We start from the raw sequence: 14,752 nt of genomic DNA, 5'->3' as shown, positions 1-14,752 counted from the left end.
CTACGATCCCGATACTACCAATCCAGGACCAAGCCTTCTATGATGGTGATTTGGAGCACCACATTCTCTACCCTATTACTCCACAAGCCATCAGTCTGATTCAGTTTCTGCACTTGAAGGTTTAGCTATCTTCTCCTGCCCCTCAAAACCCATAGCTCCATATAAGCTACTTCCCTTACATGGTGATCTTTTTTCAGTCTCCTTTTATGGGAAGTACAACTTCACCTCCAGCCCTGGCTTCACACAGTAAGCTCAGTTCTGGTCCCATATCAAGTGGTAAACCTTAGTCCCTATTACCCCATAGGACATAAACTCACTTTTTATTTCCACATCTGAAGCCCTTGCAGGATCATAGTTTCAATCCAGCTGATCCCTTCATGTTTTGTTCTCTTTCTGGTTTCTGGTCCACAACAATATCTTCCCTGTAAGCCCAGCTATGACTCCTGTCTTACCTTTTATTCTTTTAATGTGTTATCTGTCATTGTGACAAGTGTTTGGAGCAGAAGGCATACACAAACTAAGAGCTTAACTGCTCCATTTAACAAGAAGGCACAGATGATTTCTTCATGATAAAAATAGCAAGAGATTCAGTAGGTCAAACGGTATGCTCTTTTGAAGTCTCTTGATTCAAACTGTGAAATTGCCCTCCAGGAAAACGGTATCCGTTTCATCCCATCAATAGACACTAACCATTTCTTCATATATTCAAATACCAATTATTATCAAACTTTTAAATCTTTAGCAAGTTTATAAATGAAAAAACAAGTTCATTCTAATTTCTATTTCTTTGGTTGTTAATCAGGTTGAATAACTTTTCATACATTAGTTGCCATTTACAGTAGCTCTTTTGTGAAATGCTTGTCCATGTCTTTTGTCCTTTTGTTTTGTTTTGTTTTGTTTTTGTTTTTGCTGTTCGAAATCTAAGAATCTATACTTTGTGTCCATGTAAAGACAATGCATCTGGGGTTTTATGCAAGTTGATTAGTAAAAATTCATTTTCCTTCATTATTATATTATGAGCAACTTTCTAACAAATTATTTAGTTACTAGTGGAGTTCACCTCTCTTATACCAAGCTGTCAAACACTACACTTTCTAGACTTTTAAAATGTTCTTCTTTCCCTACACCTCACACTTTTCCAAGTATCCCATGAAGCTAGCCTTCCTTGATCTCATAAATTACTGTTTCAAGGGACATATTTTTAAATAAGTAAAACTACAGGTACAAAATACAGTCTTTAGCTCCTCACATAATAACGTGAATATCAAGATCTATCTCCCTCACCCACTTGATCTTAAGTTTCCACAACAATTATCAATTTTAAGACTGTAGCCCAAATTTCAAAAAGGAAAGAAAAATGAATATATCTATGTATATACATGACCAGGATATTGGACTGTACATCAGAAATTGACACATTGTAACTGACAGTACTTCAAAAAAATAAAATTTTAAAAACATTTTAAAGAGAAAGAAAGGTTCCAGAAGAGAAAGATTTCTACGATAACAAGTGGCTCAACAGGATCTAAAAAGAAATCAAGGTTGGAGATTGATTGAGGAAAAGGACTGGAACTTTAGGGGAAGGGCAGTTTACACATCTGAAGAATATAATATTAATATCAAAGCAGTAAGTACCTTTAACAAAAGGTTGGGTTCTTTACTCAAGAATAATGAATTGGAAGAATTCTAACTTCTTTTTCACTTCATTTGGAGTAACTGCCTTATAAACTATAATTTCCTTGATCCACCTCCAAATATTCTACTGAACACAGAGATAATCACTTACCCAAGATTCTTATCCACAATCAAAATACTGCTCATAATTTTGTAACTGAATACAAGAGCAAGGGCAATACCATTCCAAACCATAAAAGAGCGATAACAGACTAATTAAAACTCCTTCACTGCCATTGTGCCCACATTCTAGCTCCAAGGACTTAATAATGAACCTCTTACATTTCCTAGAGGAGGGAAAAAAACGCTCCTCTTGGCCACACCTGTTGAACTGAAAAAGTCAAATTCTCTCAATCATATTTCAATCTTTGGGGAACTTTCCACCTGGAAATTTGATACCTTAACAGTCTACTCCAAAGCCACAGAAGAGAGCTCTGTGAGATTTTACCACATGTCTTACCCAGCTTAGCACTGGTCTGATCAAACGAAGCACTTTCCTGCCAGCAGTCCAATTGTAAATAATAACACTTGAGACCCACAGGATTTCTGGCTTCCCTGTAATTTTACAAAGCTTTAACCATTAAACCGTGATCAAACAACCTGCCATGGGAAAGCAAAATGTACATGGTGCTGCAGTAAAGACATCAGTAAGTGACCTCAGTGACTGTCCATTTAATAATCCTTCGCTCTCCTTCGCTCTCCACTGTCCCTGCCTCGCTCTCCGCTGTTTCCAGAGCAAGTGCCGCATAATCAAACATTAAACACTTCCCCTTGTGTAACCACAACTGAATTATAAAAGACATGATATATCACTTTAACAACAACAATAAAAATCCCTTACCTGCTGACACAGCTATATCAACTATTAGTTTTGCTAGCAGTGATGAAAAGTTAAAAGAAAAAAATACCTGAAAGAGTAAGTTATCTAATAACTACTTTAGAGGTTTATGACACAAAGTAGATATTTCTTTTTGTTTTCATTTATCCATCCCCAGGATTCTGGAAAGTCAATACACACTCTTTATTATCAAAATTTCTTGATTGAGGCATTGAGCAAAACTCTGTTAACTACATCAGCATGTATTTAATCTTATTTCAGTATGTGCTTTTATGTTTGCAAGTTGCCCTTTCCAATTTTGCCACTAATGAAAAATTATCATTGCTGCTGTGTCTGATAAAAAGTAAATAATAATTCTAATGAAGTTCTTCTTCTTCAAAATGTTATGGCTTGCAGCCTAACCTATCCATCACATATGTAATTTCATTATGCTACAAAATGTAAAACTCCAATCTGAGATGTAATAAGCAGAAGGCCACTCTTCCCACTTATTCAGACTTTAATTTCAGACATTTAGATATTTCTTTAAACACCCTCCAAGCATAAGACAAAACGGCAGGAAGCATAGCCTAAAAATAACGGCTAGGAGTAGAGGCTCCAGACATTATCGGTTCAAATCTTGCCCCTGACAGTAACTAGCTGTGTGACTTTGAGTAAAGTTACCTAACCTCTCTGTGCATCTATTTCCCCCATCTATAAAATAGATACAGTAATTGCATCTACTTCACAAGACTGTTAAGAAGATTAAGTTAAATGAGTTATATTTGTAAAGAAACAAATGTGTGTGCAATTCCTTTTACAAAACAAACACTATATAAGTGTTTAATATATTCTATTTCATTATTTGTGTCAATAAAAATTTTAAAATAGACTAAAAAGACCAACAATTTTGCTTGTCCTCCCAGTCCCATTCCTTCCTGTCTTGGGGTCATGTACCAGTCATCACAGCTCCATTTTACATCAAGCAACCTCTTCCTCGCCACAGGTCTCTTCTCTTCATTCTTTGTGCTGACATAATCTCAGACTTGAGATTAATTAATTAAGCTCATCTTTGGCTTTTCCTACTTCCCATTCCAGCTACAATCCCAATGCATCCTTTCTTTCCCTACCAAATATCCTAAAGAACCATTTAAATGACCCAAATTCCCACGGTCTTATTTTGCCCTGACCTCCATTATTAATGGGCTTCTACCACTTCCCTTCTAGTAAGACAATTCCTCCCAAGGTCGGTGACCAACTCTACTTGCCGAAACACAGCATCATCCTCTCGGTCAGTTGGTAAGCACTGGGCATAGTTAGGTACCTGCGTCTCTTTCTCAAAATCCTCTTTTCCCTTGGTTTCTACAGCATCCTCTCCCTTTCATTCCTCTAGCCTAGGCTCCCTCCTTCTCAGTCTCTGCTTCAGGTCTTTCTTCATCTGCCCCTAACAGCAGATATTCCCTACCCTACCTCCTCTTCCTCCTCTACAAAACGTTCTTCCTTTAGGCAATCTCACCTTCTTAGAATGCGTCCATGACAGACAACATTCAAATCCTCATCTCTAACCCAAACCTACATCTAAACTATCTCCAGGATCTCACAATATGAAAGTCCCCACCAGCACCCCGAGATGCAGTAAGCCCCAAATCAAAGTCAACATTTTCCTTTCTCAACTTTCTGAAGTCTGTGTCTCCTGTTTTTCATCAAATGGCATCACCAACCAGACTGAAAATCTGGGAGTTCTGCTCCCCTGCTTCTCCTCACCCACTTGATCAAATTTACTGACTGTAGCAGATACTTGTATCTACGCTAACTCCTAATCATTACAAAAATCTTATGAGGATGAAGCAGATGTCATTTTCCCCATTTTTAAAGAAGTGAAAACCAAAACTTAGTGAAATAAAATACCTGGTTCAAAATCTTGAAGCTCATAAAAGTTAGAGCTGGGATTTGAATTCACATGGTTTATCTACTAAACCCAGGTTGCACAATACAGTACCCTGGGAATATTTATTTAAACATAAAGGTGCACATTCCAACCATTACCCCTCCCAGGTCCCAAGGAGACAAGAGCGACCATGACGGATATATCAAGACAGATATTCCTGCCTTCATGGAAGTCAGCAAATGGTAGAAGCATTAGACAATAAAACAAGCAAACTATACTCAAAGGCAGGAAGTTCTATGATGCAGAAAGCAAAGACTGCAGCACTTAACTTAAAAGACAGGATACGGAGCTCTCGGGGAAGGCTTTCCAGAAGTGACAACAGAGCTGAGAAACCAAACAGCAGTAGGTGTTAGCCAAGCAGCAAGAAATGGAGTCAAAAGTGTTCCAGAGATAAAGGCTATTGCCAAAAAAGAAAAAAAAAACAGACAGTAACAAGTGTTGGCATGAATGTGGAGAAACTCAAACCCTTGTACACTATTGGTAGGAATGTAAAATGGTGCAGGTCATGATGGAAAAGAGTTCGGTCATTCTTCAAAAAATTAAAAATATAATAACTATGTTATCCAGCAATTCCATTCCTGGGTATACACCCAGAAGAACTGAAAACTGGGTTTCCAAGAGATATATGCATACCCATTCTCATAGCAGCATTATGCAAAACAGCCAAAAGATGGAAGCAACCCAAGCGTCCATCAATAGATGAATGGATAAACAAAATGTGGCATATTCATATAACAGATTATTTATCCTTAAAAGGTAGGGAATTCTGATACATACTATAACATGAATGACCCTTAAGGAACACTATGCTAAGGGAAATAAATCATTTGAAAAAGACAACTATTGTATGGTTCTACTTAGATGAGGTACCTAGAAGAGTCCAATTCATAGAGACAGAAAGTAGAATGGTGGTTTCCAGGGCCAAGGAAGAGGGGAAACGGTTAGCATTTAATGGTACAGAGCTTCTGTATGGGATGATGAAAAAGTCCAGGAGATGGATGGTGATGATGGTTGCACAATCATGCGGATGTACTTAACGCCACTAAACTGTATACTTAAAAATGGTTTAGATGGTTACTTTTATGTTATGTGTATTTTAACCACAATTTTTTAAAAGTGTTCCTGACACAATGAACGGTATGAGTAAAGGTCAGAAAGAAAAAAAAGAAAAAAAATCAAACACGGAGAATGTGAAGAAATCAAAAAGTTCAGGAAGGCTGAGGAGAAAAGACCAAAAACACACATTCGCAGTTGACATGATTTCTAAATTGGATCTGATCTTAAGCATCTGAAGCCACATACTGTTCTCCAAATAGAGCAACCGCATATGATGTTTGGGCATCATGGAATTAAGCCAGAGGGGAAAAAAAGTGAACAATTGCCTAATCAGAAATGAGAGCCTTCTCAAGCTTCAAAGTTAGGAAACTTTCCTCAAATTCCAACAGCACTATAAAGTTTTGCTAGGCTGAGGGTGCAGAGGAATCTTACTCACATTAAGTTAAACCACAAAGAGGCTTAGGGCTCCATCACAGCTCTCTGAAAAGACAAGTAGTACTTGTTGCTTTTGGAGAACAACTTAGCTCATGAAGAGGAAAAACAAAATGCTTTTGCTTGCGTTCTCATATATTTTGTAGATTGAGTTCATGTTGCAAATCATTACAGCTCTGCCTGTGAGTAGGATTATACACAAGGTTATGCTAATGGTTCCATTTTCAGGGTATCTTTCTCATCCATAAAATTCAATTCAGGCTTAAAACCTGGCACACAAAGTCCTGGCTCAGAGACTATCTTTTTATCTGTAGTATGTAAATGAGTATATACATACTCATGTATCTATATGTATGTAAATAAGCACACACACACATACACACAAAACACAGGTAATAATACATAATTTTAAGGTGCACTGCTATAACAGATTTTAATAAGATTACATCACTGCAATATATTAGAGCTTTTACAAATGTACTAGTCTTGAACTAAAATATTTCATTTTCAAAATGAAATTTGGCGTGTGATTAATTTATTCAAGCACCTGGTTCTTATTACTTACTCAATATGCTTGAATAGGAAAATACAATGTACATGCACACTTACTGAGAGACAGCACAGTATATATGCAAGTCAGAGACACATGGCCACGCTCTCCCGACTCCCCAGGAGGTAACTGTCCCCAAGAGACTAAAGAAGCATTGTGACAAGTATTTTCCAAGAAGACAAAGAAACAGAGGTAGAGGGTGAGCACAAATAAGGTCAGTTTTGTATTAAAAACAGAATAGCGCATGGTCAAAGAGGTGAAAAGGAGGTCAAGAGTAAAGAAAGCCCACAGATTAAAAAAAGGCAGAATTTACAAACTTTAGTTAAGGTTTAAATTTGAAGAACACCCATCAGATTATAATTTCCAAAACTCAGGAATCTGCATAGTTTACTCCTAATTCAGTGCACGTATTCTATAAATGTTGACAGAGCATCCATGGTGGGAAAAAAATGTGAGCTACTTTGCTTCCTGTTAATCGTCACACCAATCCTGAGACTCTAAACAAAAGCATGGCATTTCTGAATACCCGCAATTCATGGTTAAGGGAGGCAAGGAGACTTGAGTGGGACAGGAAGTACAGGGGCCGGCCCTAGAATTATCCAATCACATGGAATCAGCGTAAAACATCTCTGGATTTGCTCCATCATAAACCGGCAGCAATGAATAATTCAGTGTCCTTGACTGGTCTGAACCTCCACAACTCAACTATGGAGTCTCGACTCATTTGCCCTCTCTCTAATATAATTTTTGGCTTGATGGAACTATAATTTCACTTGACTCACCAACTCTGCTACGGACACACGATACAGTCTAAGATGAAAGATGTTTATATGGCTAGCTAGCATACCAGATTTGCAGATGAACTAAAACAGAGAGGAAAAGAAAAACTCAAGAGCTTAGAAAACATTTTCACCTGCCATCAGAGCATTAATTTCATCCATCTTTACCAATGTCCTTTCCCTTTCTGTTCAACACTAAGTCTCACACTGAATCTGCTGAGGCTACATGCCTCAGCCTGAAATGAACAGCCAGGTTTCTCTTACTGACAACAGCTGTTCTGAAACCTAACACAAAAGAAAATTAATTCCATTTTTAAAATTCTACTTGCTCAATTTTCCTTGGGCCAATGGGTGCATTTCTACTAGATGGTTAATGTCAGGCAAACCTTTAGTTTCCTTATCTGTGAAATGTGTAATAGTAGATGGCATCTAACTAGGGTCCCTTCCAGGGTGATATTATGACCGCTCAAATCAAAACAAGCTAGCAAATAGTGGCTGCGTTTTCCATTAAGACGAACCCCTAGTCTTGCTTCGCCTCTTCCAACAACATTAGGGCCGTTTTCACCTTTACCCTTTGATCCCTAGACTGATGGTGTGGATTGCAAGCCCAAAGACATGCAGGTTGTAAAGTAAATGCTGCTGCCCTGGAAACTGAAAGTGCCTGTTTTTTATGAGGATGATGTTTCTAAAGAACCCACGCCCAAGTTACACGCAGCCTCCCTGCCATCTTATGTTGCGACATTAGGTCAGGAATCACCGGCTTAAAGTTAATAGCTGCAGAGTGCCAGCTATTAGCAATTCAGTTTGCTTTTATGTTCAGCCCCTTCGTTTCTGACTGTTACCTATTAAAACTTCACAGTAACAGAGACTATCCAAGTGGATCACTGAATTCACAGCCGTCAAAAGGAATCCAGAATAATAAATCAGACATTCGAAATGCATAACCAATGTCTGTGTTTATAAGAAAGCACATTATCTCATAAACTAGATTTGAGATAATCTCTTCTGAATCCTATTTCCTTCAAGAGCCAGCGTTGAATTTTCTGATTTTATTTTCATTACGCTCTGATCTGCCAAAAGATACACAGGCTGTGTTGCCATTCTGCCTTGAAGCCGCACTGTCAGAAATGGCTGGAACTGCAGAACTGTCGCCCTGTACCACCCTGAGCAACACACACAGTTCACGTTCCCCTCTCCTATTACTCCCGTACTTCAGAAACAGTAGTTTTCTCACTTACGGCCAATAATCTCATAATCCAACAAACTCTTTTCAAAGAATGTTCATCATGAAGAGAAAATGTGTATGTGTGTGTGCAACTCTCTGAGACCACTATACAATACTGTCTATTGCAAAATACATGCCAAATCCATCCACTTCTCTCCATTTCCATTGCTACACCCTCGGAGCAAGCCATCATCACTTCTCACCACTCAAACTCCAACAGCTTCCTCCTGATCGTCCTCTTGTTCCCTGCCTATGGTCTATCCTCCAACAGCAGTCCGAGCAACCTCTTTTAAAAAGGAGATCGGATCATGTCATTCCCTTGGTTAAAAACTTCTACCTTCCTAACGGGCTCCAACTGCACACAGAACAAAATCCGAACTCCTTATTGTGATCCAGCCCCTGCCTATCTTTCCAAGCCACAGCAAGCCTTCCCTCATTCACTATTCTCCAGTCAAGCAGGTCTTCTCCCTGTTCCTTAAACACTTGTCCTCCCCTGCTTTGCAAGACAGTCTCTTTCTCATCCGTCTATTCCCAAACCAGCCCAACCCTGGCCATCCTAGCAAAAACCACATCCTTGCTCCAGGCACTATGTATCATATATTCTGTTTATCTATTTGTGCTTTTTTTTTTTTGTCTGTCCCACTAGACTGTGAGCTCCTTGAAAGCAGAGATTTAAGTATCTCTTCCTCTCTTCTCTCATTCAGTACAGTTCTTCCTTGGCTTCTGATGGGAGTACTTCCTGATAAACTCATTAGAAACTGAAAATATCATGTCAAAACTGCATTGAATACACCTAACCTACCAAACACCATAGTTTAGTCTAACCCACCTTAAATGTGCTCAGAAAACCCATTAGCCTACAGTTGGGCAAAACCACCTGATGCAAAGCCTATTTTATAATGAAGTGTTGAGTATCTCATGTAATGTATTGAGTATTGTACTGAAAGTGAAAAACTGAGTGGCTGTCTAGGTACAGGATGGTTGTAAATGTATCAGTTGTGTACCCTTGTAATAGAGTGGCTGGCTGGGAGCTGGGACTCGCTGCCACTGTCCAGCATCACAAGACAGGACCATCTCACATATGCCTAGACTGGGAAAAGATCCAAATTCAAAATTCAAAGTAGAGTTTCTACTGAATGCATATGGCTTTCGCACCATCGTCAAGTCAAAAAAATCCTAAACTGAATCATCATAAGTCAGGGACCATCTGTAATTATTTTGTGTCTATTTTGTGCAAGGCTAGGTTACTAGGATGTCGTAAACCAATGAGGCAAAAATCTCTTTCCTTATGTGCTGCCATCCTGCCCTGTTCCTCACTGTATCCCCAGGATAACATGAGTGATCAACAAATATTTATCGAATGAATGACACATAGCAGTGATGTGATCCTCAAGTTTCACTGCTGTGCTTCACTATGCCTCTTAAAAATATTCTCATTAAACTAATCAAGTTACTAATGAATGAAATCTATTCAGACTGATCACATATATATATATAAGCAAAATACAGTCAATGTGTCAAAAAATCCTAGCTTTAACACAGGTGTTTAGAGCTGAGTGCTATCCCAATGTGCTTAACGTGTACCAATCCTACAAGAAAAAAACTTTGCTTACGATTCCTAACCTTTCATAGTTTCTCATAAATCACAACCCCTCTGCCCTTCTCCCCAGTCTGCACTCCCCCGCTCTAACAGAGACAAGTGAACCAGTCAACTGACAGTTCTGAAACAGTTTTGATATATGTGAACATACCTACAATTTCTGAATTCCAACTCCAGATATAGTCTAATTTTTTTTCTTTAGTTTGGTTTTGTTTTTTTAACATAAGTAACCTCATTTATCTACTGAATGGCTGGTAATGAAACATCCTTGGCAATTACTTGTTAGATGTGTCACACCCAATTTAGCGCTTCAAGCAATTATAATAAGTAAAGCCCTAATGTGGAATCACTTAAGCCTCCTCTCTTCTTGGCTGGTGGGATGCCCTGAGTTCCACCCAGAGGGACCCATCACTGCCAACACCTTGACAGCTTACCTCTTTTGAGGTCTGCTGAGATATGCCTGGCTATCTTCCTGCCAAGCCAAGAAGAGGAATCCTGGAAAACCACAAATCCAGCTCCCTTGTTCCACAAAAAAGTATTCACTCTTGAAAGTTACCAGGTAACCAACGCATACTCAATTTACATGCCAGCATCTAGTCTCAGAGATACCCAACGCACATGAGAAGACACAAGGAGAGTCAGATGGGGTTCTAACCAGTGCAGGTATTATCTGTCTGATGTTTTACATTCATTTGTCTACCTGATTTCAAGGAGTTTTCAGAGTGCAAGTACAAAGACAGCAAATACACTACTGGGCTGTTCTAGAGCCCCTTGGAACAGAAGCATGTACTGAAAAGAGCATAAAAATCTTTGAGGAAAAGGAAATGCTATTAATGTAGAATATTGGGTCCGGATTCTAAGACCAAGTAGTCACGTTCAATACCTCCTATAACACAGAGGTATCTAGCTAGACTGGCCGCTTATTTCAACTGCCTACGGAGTTACTGTGTTTCCATACAGCTTCTAATGGCCCAGCCCAGCCCTACTGATTCTGAACCTCCAGGGGTAGGGTATGGATGTATATGTGTATATACTGTTTCTGAGGTAATGTGATGATCAACCATCCTTAGAAACTACTGATCTACAGAACCTAAAACCTGAACTCAAATACCACCAGAAGCCAGACAGTTGAATAAACAAGGCAGGTGAGTGAAAGACACAGGGAGTAATGGAGTATGCATTCAAATTATATTAGGAAAAAAAAAACCTACTGTGGGCCAAATTTGGTCTCCTGCTTTCAAATTTGCTATTTTTGTATTCAGATTATAACTTCTTGAAGCTAGACCCCGTATCTCATTCATTTCTGTGCCCGGTATAGTGCTGATATACAGGAGGTTCAATCGATGTTTGCTAAACTACTGATGAAAATGAGGTGAAATCCCACCTCTTCTGACATCATTAAAAGAACTGCCGGGGAAACTCCTCCTCCTTTGTTCATTCAAGCAAAATTTATTACACATCTCCTATGTATGTAAGGCTCTAAGGATACTGAACTGAGTAAGATAGACAAGACTCCTGTCCATGTGGGGTTTACATTTGGGGCGGAAGGAGAAAGAGACAGAAAATAAACATTCATAAATAAGCCAGTTTCCGAAAGTGATGTTATTCAGCATTAAAATGGCTGCAATGAGTATCAAAGGTTGTCAAACCACAAGACAATCAGTGGAAGTTACTGATTTCAGAGGAGTTGAAGAACACCCACTTGACGGGGGTCAGAGGAGGAGGAGAGGTTGAAAGTTACCTGCCCTGAGCTCTGTCACCACACCAGTTGAGTGACATAGGACAAATTACTTAACCAAGCTGGAGGAACTATATTCAATGATCTCTAAGACTTTCTAGCCCTAAGATTTTATATTCTATTAGTAAAGCTGCATGAGCAAAACTTCACATCCTGTGATGGTCATGTCCAGTTTAGCGTCCAAATGCTTAGAGGTACCATCCTTCAATGGTTGGTTCGTGACGTTCACACGTTATTACAAACTGAAAATATTCTCCAAGAGTTTCATTGAGTCCACCCCTACAGTTTACGTAAGGCAAAACCACCGGCTCGGATATTTCTTGCCACAATGCGATGGCTACAGGCATGCCCGGACAAAGGTATGAAGTTGGCACTGTCACATGCCCCAGGGCAAAGGAAACCATAGATCAAGCCCAAGATGATTAAGGAATCCAGAAATTAGTTAAACTCCCTCATTCAACAAACATTAATGAGATACTGCAGGAAGCACTGGTGTAGTTCCTAAGGAACACACACACACACACACACACACACACACACAGAGGCTCTTCCCATAACCATAAGGACCTTGGTTCGGTGCAGAGACGCTTAAGCTGGGTTTCAAAGGCTCCACGAACCCAATCAAATTAAATGCCAAAATTGGGGTGTATGGGCACATTTCTAAGGAGAGAGTCCACAGCTTGTACTAAATTCTCAGAAGGGTCAATGATTCAAACTAGAGACACGACACAAGACACTTGAGGCAAGTGTCTCTTTGACTTGTACGAACCCCATTGTATAAACAAGGAAACTGAGGTTTAGAGAAGTTCAGGTGCCAAGACACAGCCAAGAAGTGGCCCCAAAGAAATCTGCACCCTGATCTGCCAATCTCCCAAGGCTGCATTTTCTCCTGCATGTCATGCACTCCCACACTGTTTTCAGAGCTTACTAAAAATAAAAATAAAACAAATAGGAAAAGACTGTTTAAAAGAATAAGTCAGTGAAGCCCCCGCATCATGTGCTGTCATGGACAAAGGCAGAGTCAAACCCACTATTTCCTATAGGCTGCAGGAGCCAAGATTCCCATTTCTCAACTTCTGCCTCCACCCTACGAGGATAAGATGATGGAAGGGGTACAAGGGCCCAAAGTAAAGGTTTATGACTTCAGAGTCTTTCCCTAAAGAGGTCAAAGCATGTGAGTCTCCTCAAACAGCCCAGTCCCAAGGTCACTGTCATGCACATTCCCAAGGCAGGCATCGGGGTAACATTTTTCCCACCCCTTGAATGCGATGGGTTTGGATACATCTCACTTTCTGAACTTTCCTCTGGGTTTAACTCTTGGCCTTGACCCGTCATATTCACACAAGTGGCTGTTTCCATCTCATGACTCATATCAGGATGTATATAAAAAGGCAACCTGAAAATCACGTATCAAATCTGACAGAATTTGGACTAAAGACATATACACTTATGTACTGTGGTGTAAGAAAGAATGTGGTCTGTGGTATCAGGATTCAGTCTAAATCCCAGGATTGCTATTTAGTAACGGTGTAACCTTGGGTAAGCTGCTTTAGCTCTCTGAACCCTGGTGACACAATTCCTAAAATAGAGATACTGATATTTCAGATTTTAATAAGCAACAAACTTTCAGTGGGTTCCTACTCATGCTATGCACTGTTCCAGGCTTTAGGGGTACATTTGTGAATGTAACAGATAAGGTTCCTTCGTTCATAAAGCTTACAGTCTAGATGGAAGAGACAAATAGCCAAATAAATAAATAAGAAACTACAAAATCTTCCTCAGAGTAGCTGGAATAGTGCTCCCATTTGTAGGCATGGAACTACTGAGCCCATGAAAACTGGCAACACCACATCTCGTGGCCACCTCTCTTGCCTTATGCTCTATGTAGTATGTATCTCTACATAAATCTACCTTTACTCAAAAAAAAATATGAAATCATTTTAATAATACTAATCACATTAAAATAATAATAGCTACCAGTTCTTGAGCATATACAATGTGTCATAAATCTGTTGGGAGATAATTATTCACTTATTTAATTCTCATAATGGAAGGGCATAAGATTACTATATCTATTTTACAGAGGAGAAAACTAAAGAGCCAAAAGGTTAAGTAATTGCCCCAAAGTCACACAGCCAGTAAGTGGCAGGGCCAACTAAGATTGAAGCCCAGACAATTTGACAGCAGAACCTCACTCTACACCAAGTAAATTCATGAAAGTAAAATGCATGGTGCAACAGAGGGAGCTTGCCTGGTCAGGGAAACAGCAGGTGTCATTTTAGGTAAGACACAAATCACAAGCAGCAGCCAGGCCAGAGTAAAGATCTAAAGAGTACATTCCAAGCAGGAAGAACAGTTGGTACAAAGGGCCTGAGGAAGAACCTGCCTGGTGGCTTCCAGGGACAGAAAGAAGGCCAGCAGGTCTGAGCACAGTGGACGATTTTGGGGAGTGCGGGAGATGAGTTCTCAGAGAGGCAGAAGACAGTCCCTGTGGGGCCTTGCCGGCCAGAGCACAGGGTTCATTCTGTGTGAGACGCAGAGTCATCGACAGGCTATAAGTAGGAAGGTGACACATTTTTAAAGGCCGAGTCCAACCAATGTGTGGAGAAAGGACTATAAGAAGGAGGGGGCTGTGAAAAGTTGAAGCAAGGAGAGCAATTTGAAGTCCAGGCAAGAGATAAAGGGCCAATGGCAGTAGTAACAGAGGGGAAGAAAGTGCATGGGCTCAGGATGGATCAGAGGGCCCCCAGGAGGATTAGACAAGGATGGAAAAACACCTAGGAGAGTATCTGACCCACAGCAGGCATTTACAAACATTAATTACCTTCCTTGTCTAACAATAATTCATAAGCGGTTTGGGATAAAACTAGAAATCAGATCTCAAGTGACGAAGTCTCTCTGTCACCCCCACCCCAATTCCCCCAAAGGAGCCC

The 14,752-nt window shown here is 39.8% G+C and overlaps 1 protein-coding gene and 1 long non-coding RNA gene across 3 annotated transcripts in view; both read right to left on the bottom strand.

The window, feature by feature from the left end:
• FTO (FTO alpha-ketoglutarate dependent dioxygenase) overlaps positions 1–14,752 on the bottom strand; it is a 345,689-nt gene that overhangs the window by 267,849 nt on the left and 63,088 nt on the right. The gene's annotated exons all lie outside the window — the stretch shown is intronic.
• Positions 6,580–7,510, bottom strand: LOC116665751. Its single transcript, XR_004322412.1, has 3 exons — positions 7,425–7,510; positions 6,869–6,870; positions 6,580–6,591 (listed from the first exon to the last, which is right to left on the bottom strand). It is a non-coding gene; the product is annotated as an uncharacterized LOC116665751 (long non-coding RNA).

The sequence above is a fragment of the Camelus ferus genome, chromosome 9, assembly GCF_009834535.1.
Source record: "Camelus ferus isolate YT-003-E chromosome 9, BCGSAC_Cfer_1.0, whole genome shotgun sequence".
Taxonomy (NCBI): domain Eukaryota; kingdom Metazoa; phylum Chordata; class Mammalia; order Artiodactyla; family Camelidae; genus Camelus; species Camelus ferus.
This window is presented reverse-complemented; position numbering and strand designations above follow the sequence as displayed.